The sequence below is a fragment of the Psittacula echo genome (genome assembly GCF_963264785.1).
Source record: "Psittacula echo genome assembly, chromosome: 4".
NCBI classification, from domain to species: domain Eukaryota; kingdom Metazoa; phylum Chordata; class Aves; order Psittaciformes; family Psittacidae; genus Psittacula; species Psittacula echo.
In genome coordinates, this window is record NC_137738.1 from 42,164,364 (window position 1) to 42,172,407 (window position 8,044).

The 8,044-nt window shown below is 43.7% G+C and overlaps 1 protein-coding gene across 1 annotated transcript in view; it reads left to right on the forward strand.

Annotated features, from left to right (window-relative positions):
• SCAF8 (SR-related CTD associated factor 8) overlaps positions 1-4,858 on the forward strand; it is a 106,945-nt gene extending 102,087 nt beyond the window's left edge. The window contains exon 21 of the transcript XR_013956618.1: positions 4,802-4,858. The gene's annotated coding sequence lies outside the window, so the exon portion shown is untranslated. The remainder of the gene's footprint in view (positions 1-4,801) is intronic.
• Positions 4,859-8,044: the final 3,186 nt, after the last annotated feature.

Sequence of the window (8,044 nt, forward strand, 5' to 3'; positions counted from 1 at the left end):
TGAGGCAGAACCCGAGAGCTGGGTTGTTGCCACTGCAGACTCCAGACAGGAGGGATCTTTGGCAGCATTCCTGGGGTTCCACGTGAAGGTGAAGGGAGCCAATTACTAGCTAAATGTAATTATATATTCACTAGAAGTTTAGACAAGACAGAGTAACTGATTGCAGTACTTGGGAGACTCGAATAAAAACAACTCTCAAAAGAGCTCTTACTCAGAAGCAAGGACTGTTTGCCCAGCTACATTTTCCTTCTGTCCAATATAAATCTAGCACATTTTTTTCCCTGTGCGCTGTTAAATCTTTTCAGCCTTTCGGAATCAAAGGGGCTTTAGGCCTCTTTTGCTTTCCCTTTACTTTTTCCTGGCTCACTTTCTCTTACATGCAGGGTGGCCCCGGGTGTCCAGCGCCACTTACAAGCGGGTCATTTTTCCAGATCACTAGCAGGGCTCCGGCTCCCTCCTGGTCCCTGCCGAGGGTGGCAGGGGCTGGAGAAAGATCCCCGCAACCGGCGGCAGCTTTTCCTCGCAGCCACCACAGGAGGGAGCCCTTGGCCTTCCGGGGCCGGCCTCCCGGGACCGGGATCGGGACCGGAGGCGCTCCTTTCCCGGTAACGGGGGGGATGCGCCGGCTGTGGGCTGAAGCGGGCGTTGGTGATTTCTGTCCGTCCCCGCAGGGCTGCGCTTTCCCGTTAGAAACAATTTCAAATAAAAGGGAAAAATGCAATCTGGGGGGTCAGGTATTTATAACCGGTTTTGCCCTTCAGAGGTCTGGGTGCACCCAGGCAGGTACTGCTTTCATATTCCAGGCCGCTCACACCGTTCCCCTGTTATTTGAGGAAGCCTTTCACGCAGCAACAGGGAAGAAAAAAATATTGAAGACATAAACAGGGAAATGTCATTTTGAGTCTGGCCCTGTATTTTTACAGCCCATTCCATCACTACTTCCACGGGAAATGACATACCCTCCTGCAATGACCATTATCAGTTTTATTGCAGAAATTTTCTACATTCCTCAGCATTCAGCTGCACTGGAGCCCATCTGCAGGCTGCCCAGCAGAAAGCAAACACCCACACGTCTCTGCACACTGAAGCTGGGTCTGGGGATTAGCAACTAATTAAGAGATTAACTTTTATGCCTGGGCACTGGAACATTCACAGCATTTGCTACCTGACCCAGCCTGTGTGCCTGGCCATGAAGGAGTGGCTCAGTGCAGAGGCTGAGTCAAAAAGCAGATAAACTAACCTGCCACTTTCCACAGCCTACCTGGGCACCCTGTCAGCACCTGACTTCAAGTTTTGTCTCTATTTCCACACTCAAACCCGGTGTGGGAGCTTGCTGGTGTGAACAGAGCAATGGAGGTGCTTTCTAGCAGGACAGCTTCACCCAAGCATAGCTGTGCATGGACACTGCTGCTATTGGTTCTCCTACCTCTAAGCAGCATGGTCAGAACTGACACTGCTGTGCAGATGTAGCTCGACAGATCCTATTTTGACCAGACCTCCATATGGTGAAAAAATGGAATGTAGCTGCCCAATAGTTGAAATGACCTTTGAGGCACTTTGTAATGGAAGAAAGACTGAGAAGGGATGTGAAGCCAAATCCTTCACCCACCAACTCTCTAAAATGCCACAAAATTATGCAGTGATTGCAGAGCACACAAACACAGAGTATTTGAGAATGAGCAAAGATGCTCCCTGAAGAGAGGGCTATGGATGCGTGTAGAGAACTTTTATTGTCTCCTTGTTGTCTTTGTGAAAAGTCAGAGATGGGGAACTGGGAGGGGAGTTACAGTACAGAGCTGGGCACACTGGGAAAACAAAAAATGACTTGCCCAAAAGAGAAACCACATCTCTTCTTCACACAGCCTGGGGACCTTGATGCTTGGAGAAGTCAGTGTGCATATTCAAACCAGGCAGGCTGTAATGTGAGCAGTGAAAGAAAGTGCTGCAGTCAGGCAGAGGCTGAGGAATGTAGGTCCCTGGCATACTGGTTAGCAACTGTCTGTGTTTTCAGGCAAGATTCAATCCAAAGATGGATTGAAGTAACAGGCTGCTCTATTTGATTGTAGCAGGAGATGAGAGAAACACAAAACAAGCAGACAAGGAGTTCTCTTATAACTCAGCCAGAATAGAAGGAAATACCGAGATTTCCTCCATCAGGTGGTGTGTTTATTGTCCCAGACAGAAAGCTTCTACCTTTGGCATTAAACCTGAAAGACCCAGAAACATCAAGCTGCTGAAGCCGAAGTAGCTAAACCTAGGTTAAGCAGCTGGAAGAAATGCCTCGTTGGAGCAGAGGTGGCAGCCAGGGTAGTAATACTCATTTGCTTAGACAGATGTGTCTTTTCTTCCATTTAAACAGTGGCTCTGTCTGCTTCTCTTTATGTTTCTCAGCAGCTGTAACACTCACTTTCCATGTCAGGCAGCCAGGGACATGCTGAGGAGCAAGAAATACAGTGATCTCCTTTGTGCTTTAGCAAGACCAAGCCCGTGCCCTGTCTTGTGTTCCTTCCTCTCTGCCCTCCTCAACACACTTCTCTTTCCAGTCTGTTGTACCTTTACCGGGTTCACATCTGCTTTTGCAGTCCCACTGCTGGTCTGAGGCTGGTGGCCCCACCATGGATGTGCTTTACCAAGCCCCATGCAGCCTTCTCCCAGAGTGTTGCCAGAAGGTGCCTGTAGCCACATTTCAAGCAGAAGGAAAGGGTTACATGCGTCATTAACAGGCCATGTTTACAGAGAAAAAACAAGACTCCTCAAAGAACGTGACGTATGCACACAGGGAGGCCAGTTGCCTGTTTAAAACACAGTGACATGCTGGAAGGCTGCCAGATTCTGCAGCTCTCACAAGGTATGCGAATGGTGAAGTTTTTCATACTGTTCAACATTTGCCTGCATCTGATTTTAGTTAAAAACAGATTGAGAAGCTGGGGGAAAAATAGAAAAAGAAACGAGAATTAGGAATTACAAAAGCCAAACACAAACTCTCTGATAATTGTTGCTGCTTGGAGTTACAACATATGCAGAAGATGGCAGAACCTCTGCCAGTGAATCACTGAGGAATGCGTCGATTTGTTTAACTCCTCAGGAGTCGTGACATGACTCATTTCCAACCTGGAGACCAAACAGAGGTTTTGAAGGGAAAGTGTAGGATAAAGCAGGCTCCTTGCAAAAGTATAAGGACAGTTTTAATTCTAGCCTTTGAGATCCAATTCATTAATGCTTTGCAATGTGATTGCAAAACATGGTCATCCCCGTTTGGTAACATCAGGTGCTTGCATTCAGTAGCACAAATTGGCTACATGTGGGCTGGACAACGCTGAGCTAGGCTCTATTTCTGTCACTGTCAATTGCTTTCTAATATCTTGAGGTGTCTTTCCACACAGTTTTGAAAACCCAGTTTTGAAATCAGTGTAACTGATTTGCAGACAGGGTCCTATAAAGCTGTTAGGTGCTATAAAAGATACTGCTCAAAAGAAGCCATCCTTTTTCATGGAGATTTGTCAACCATTGCATCTGATTCACATGGGAAAAGAAATTTTGACCGTATGAGTCATTTCAGCCTTTGGATACTTAACAAAAAGCACGGTGTGATTTGATGCATGACTAATGCGTTTGTGTATTCAAGAGTCTGTGGATGCTAATGGAAGTTAGAGTCATATCTAGAAATGAAGACAGTTCAGAGTATACCGGCTGATTAACTTTCATCTATACATAATCAGCTGCTGTTTTATAGGTCTAAAAAATTCCTTAATGCTCTGTATGTTTTAGGAGTGCATTTTAAAAGTCGCCTACATTAAGTCTTCATTTAAACATCCCACTTCTCTAGCATTAACCATCTCATTGTATTTCACTTCAATTCATTTGCAAAGCCTGTGCTCTATCTAATTAATACAGATTTTGTTGCTTGCTGGGAACTTCCCTTCTCCAATCTGTCACTCCCAAATATGTTCACGAGAAATTTCAGCCTCCTTTTGTTAATAACATTTGCAAAGTGACCTTTATTCTCTCTGGATACCTTCATTATTCACAGGTAGTTACTAAGTAACCCGTACAATTGCCGTAGGCAATGCATCTCTTATTAAGAGCAGGGCTCTCTGGCTATTCAGTGTTGGTGTTGTGGGACTGAGGGCCTGAACCCTCTGGTGTTGGCTCTACCCTCCATTTGAAAAGGGTGCTTGTGAACCACACTTCGTGAAACTTTTTAATTAACAGGGATTTTCTAATGATAAACTGGGCTTGCAACAGCAAGGCAAAATGTAGAAAAAAGTCCTTCTATTCATCATTCTTTTTAATGTTTGCAAGAAATAAGTGAAATTTATTTCTCAATTAAAGTTTTTTTTATTGTTTTTCCCCAATTAGCAAATTATCTATATTGCCACTGTTTTTTCTTTCTCATGGATGAAAAGCTGCAAAAAATTCTTTAGGAAAAGAGGTGAACTTTTTTTTTTTTAAGTTTCAGGTAAAACTGTAACTGAAGCTTTTAATCATTGAAACAAAATCATTATTTGTATTTTTAATTAATGCAACAATGAAAATACTTTCAATGCACCCTAATTGTGGATCGCCATGGTAAGAAGTCATACTAAGAATTGCTCACATTAATTTTAGTGAAGCTTTGTGGATATTTTCATTTACAGCTGGTAGCAGTCTGAAACACATTGCTATTGTATCTTCTCATTCTTTGAATATTTATCACTACCATTTAAGGCTTATTTAATACACATATATTCTTCAGCTCCCTCATGTATACCCTCTTGACTTATATATTTTCCTTTCCTACTTTTGGCTATGTTTTGCGCAGGTACTATCATGATGTTTGGACCCTTATCACATTGCTTTGGCACAGCACTGTAAAGAGGTATGTGGGCAGAATGGACCAGAAATGAATTTTGGGCTCGGGTCCAAGTCCATCTCAGTTTGACACAGGTAACATTATCTTTGTCTCATCCTTCTGCTGTTAGTACTGAGCAGAGATGTCATGGCATGAAGGAGCCAGGAGAACCAAAAATACCTTCTGACTCTCTCTAAGGTCAAATATAGTGGCGCCCCAGTCCTGTGCTGAATTTAAAGCAGTTCGAGCAGTGATACCAGACAGTGACTTCTGTACCTAATTCTGCAAAAATGACACAATAGAAACAGAGTCAACCAGTCTGCCCAAGGACAGCAGGACCAGAAAGTGTTTTCAGTGATTCCACCACCGGTGTTAGACTCGTAAAAAAGAAATGAGGGCTTTTTGTCGAGTCTGCAGTACTATGTCCATGATATGCAAAAGTGCCTTCTCAGCAAATGATAACCCCTTTAGGTGGTCAGTGTTAACCCATTAGTGGAAGGATTTGCCAGCCACTATTACTTGAGCCAGTTAAAAACTTTTGCCTGTTTTATTAAATAAGAATAAAGGCCAAATGCATGTAGCAAAGGCGACACTGATCCCATCCTCTTCTGAAAATACACATGGTACGAACACAGACCTCTGTGTCAGCCCACTGCTGACATTCTTAGCACTAAACACTCCTTGGTAACATTGCAAAAAACCTGCTCCTTTGACATTTCATTTGTCATGCTATTGTAATTGTTGCTGCACAGAGTAGCACTAGAACATTGCCCTTCCTTTCCCAGAAACAGTACAGATCTGTACATGGGTGTTGCAACTGCATCTGTAATAAGTTGGCTGCTAGGCAGCATTACAAATGCCAAGTGCCTTGTAGTATTTTTCACCTACAAGGCAGCACAATTATCAGACACCAATTTGGGATTATTCTGTTTCCCCACAAGAGGTGACATTCATGCTGTATGGCACTCATCGGGATTATGACATGGCCTTGGCTTTTGCCAGCAGGTGCCCGGTTCCTTGCAATGCTGCTGACTTCTGCAGCAGGCACGGGAGAGCTGAGGGTGGCTGCAGATCCTGCTGGGATCAAGCTGTGTAACAGCAATGTCAAACTGCTGAACCTAATTGAAGAAGACGACGCATTGATTAAGAAACAGTGCAGGCAGTGTTGCATTTTTTAGGGGCTCTTAAGCGCTTAGTCCTTCGGGAACCAGCTGTGGAGCTGTGGTCTGGATGCAGGTCCTGTCATACTGCAGATATTGAAGAGGGATAGGTTTACTCCTTGCTAATATCTGTTTACCCCTGGTAAAAAGTTCCAGCAGATTTTTGTTTCTTGTTTATTTTGTTACAAATGTCTTTTGGGAAAGCAAATTTATTCATGCATCTGTGCTCTGGCTTTGTTTGACATGTTGACTGGCAGTTTTCATTTTGCTTAAGTTGCCCTCACCCACTGTACTGTTTGACATAAATGGATAAATACAGGAGAAGTGTGTTTTGAGAAAAGAGAGGAGAAATTGTGGTTTCAGTGAGGTGAAATGGCAAAGCTTGTCTGAAGTGAAGGGAAGCTCTTACTGCTGTGCCAGTTCTGCTGGAAAGATGCAATAGTGTTTGGTATCAAGAAGCCTCATGTGCAAATTTGAGCTATCAGACTACAGACTTTCTGGCAATAGGGGTTTCTTTATTTTCCTGAAGCAGGCTGGTGTCTGGTATCTGCAACCGGTTGCTGTGACAGTACGATGTCCTCTTTCTGATTTAAAAAGATACTACTTGCCACCCTATGGACCCAATGCTCACAACATGTCTCGCCATTGGACTGGACAGTCACCCTAAGTGCTCAAGGGAAGCTTCTGTTTCCATGAACATTAATTTCTTTGCAGTGGCCAGGACTGCCAGGTAGCAGGTCACAGGGAATGCCATTGCAATAGTGCGTTTGAGGATTTCTCACAGCTGTGCTTCACCTTGGTTGAAAAGAAGGTCAACTCTTTGTCAAAGGACACAACTGTATTTCACACCAGGCAGCTGAGTAACCATAGCAGAGTAACATGTGGTGACCAGAGTTAAAGTCCAGACAGAGGAATATAGTGATGAGCTTTCCATCTTGCAGAAGAAACCTTGCTGGTTTTCCTTTTCACCACAGGCTGACCAGTGGTCACAACAGTTCTCTGCTTCTCAGGCAAAAGTATTTGACAAAATCTTATGTCCTTACTGTGTGACTGATACAGAAGCAGGATTATTTCCCTTTCATGTAATCCTTAAGTGTGTCACTACGTGACGCAGAGCTACCCCATTACTCACTTTGTGAACCTTGCAAAATTTTGGATTTTTGGTGTGTGATTCATTCATCATGCCTCTAAGTCTATTCTAGCCCAGGCAGAGGGTATGTGAGAGGCTGGAAAATGGAAAACCAGAGCTCTTATTGTCAAGGCCTAAAATGTAGGGTCAAAAGGTGCTGCCAGTGGTGAAAAACTGTATTTGTGTCTTTATGACAGTATGTTGATCCGTCAGTGCCGGAGCATGCCGGAGACCCGTGTGACAGCCTTCACAAAGCTGTACATCAAATTACTGGCACACACGAGTGCCTTTGGAAAAATGGCTTTTGAAAAACTCATGTTCCTCTGGTGACACGTTCAAATTCCGTGAATAGATCACTGTAGATAAAAAGTAGATAAAGAAAATAGCGTGGAGTAGTGTGAAATTGGAAAAAAATACTGTATAGTATGGTCAGGGTGGTGGTTTACAGTGCATTAGATAGACAAAGACCTCTCCTTGATCTCTTCCTCTCCCGTTCACCATTACAGTATTATGGCATGGTAAGAAGCTATGACAACCCAGTCATTTCTAATTTGTTTCAAAAGAATACAACTGTACTTGTCAGGAAAAACAAGTCAGTTGAGCAGAATTTTGTCAAAAGCAAATGTTATTGTCTGGGGAAAAAGATTTGGCTTTGGGTCAGGCTCTATAATCTTATGGGGAGATAGAAAGCAGTGTTCATTATGAGGAGAGAAAAGGAAGTGTTCATTTTATATTTTTTTCCCCCTTCAACCCAAAAGGATGGTGAGGAGCATGAATAACTGTGTATGTCCCAGGGCAGCCAACCCAAGGGGATCTCATTCGCTCCTGCTCAGCAAATACAAAAAGCCATGGCAGAAGAACAGCGTATGAACATCACACCAGTGAAGTCAATGAGAACAGACAATGCCAGAAGGACCTGAGGTC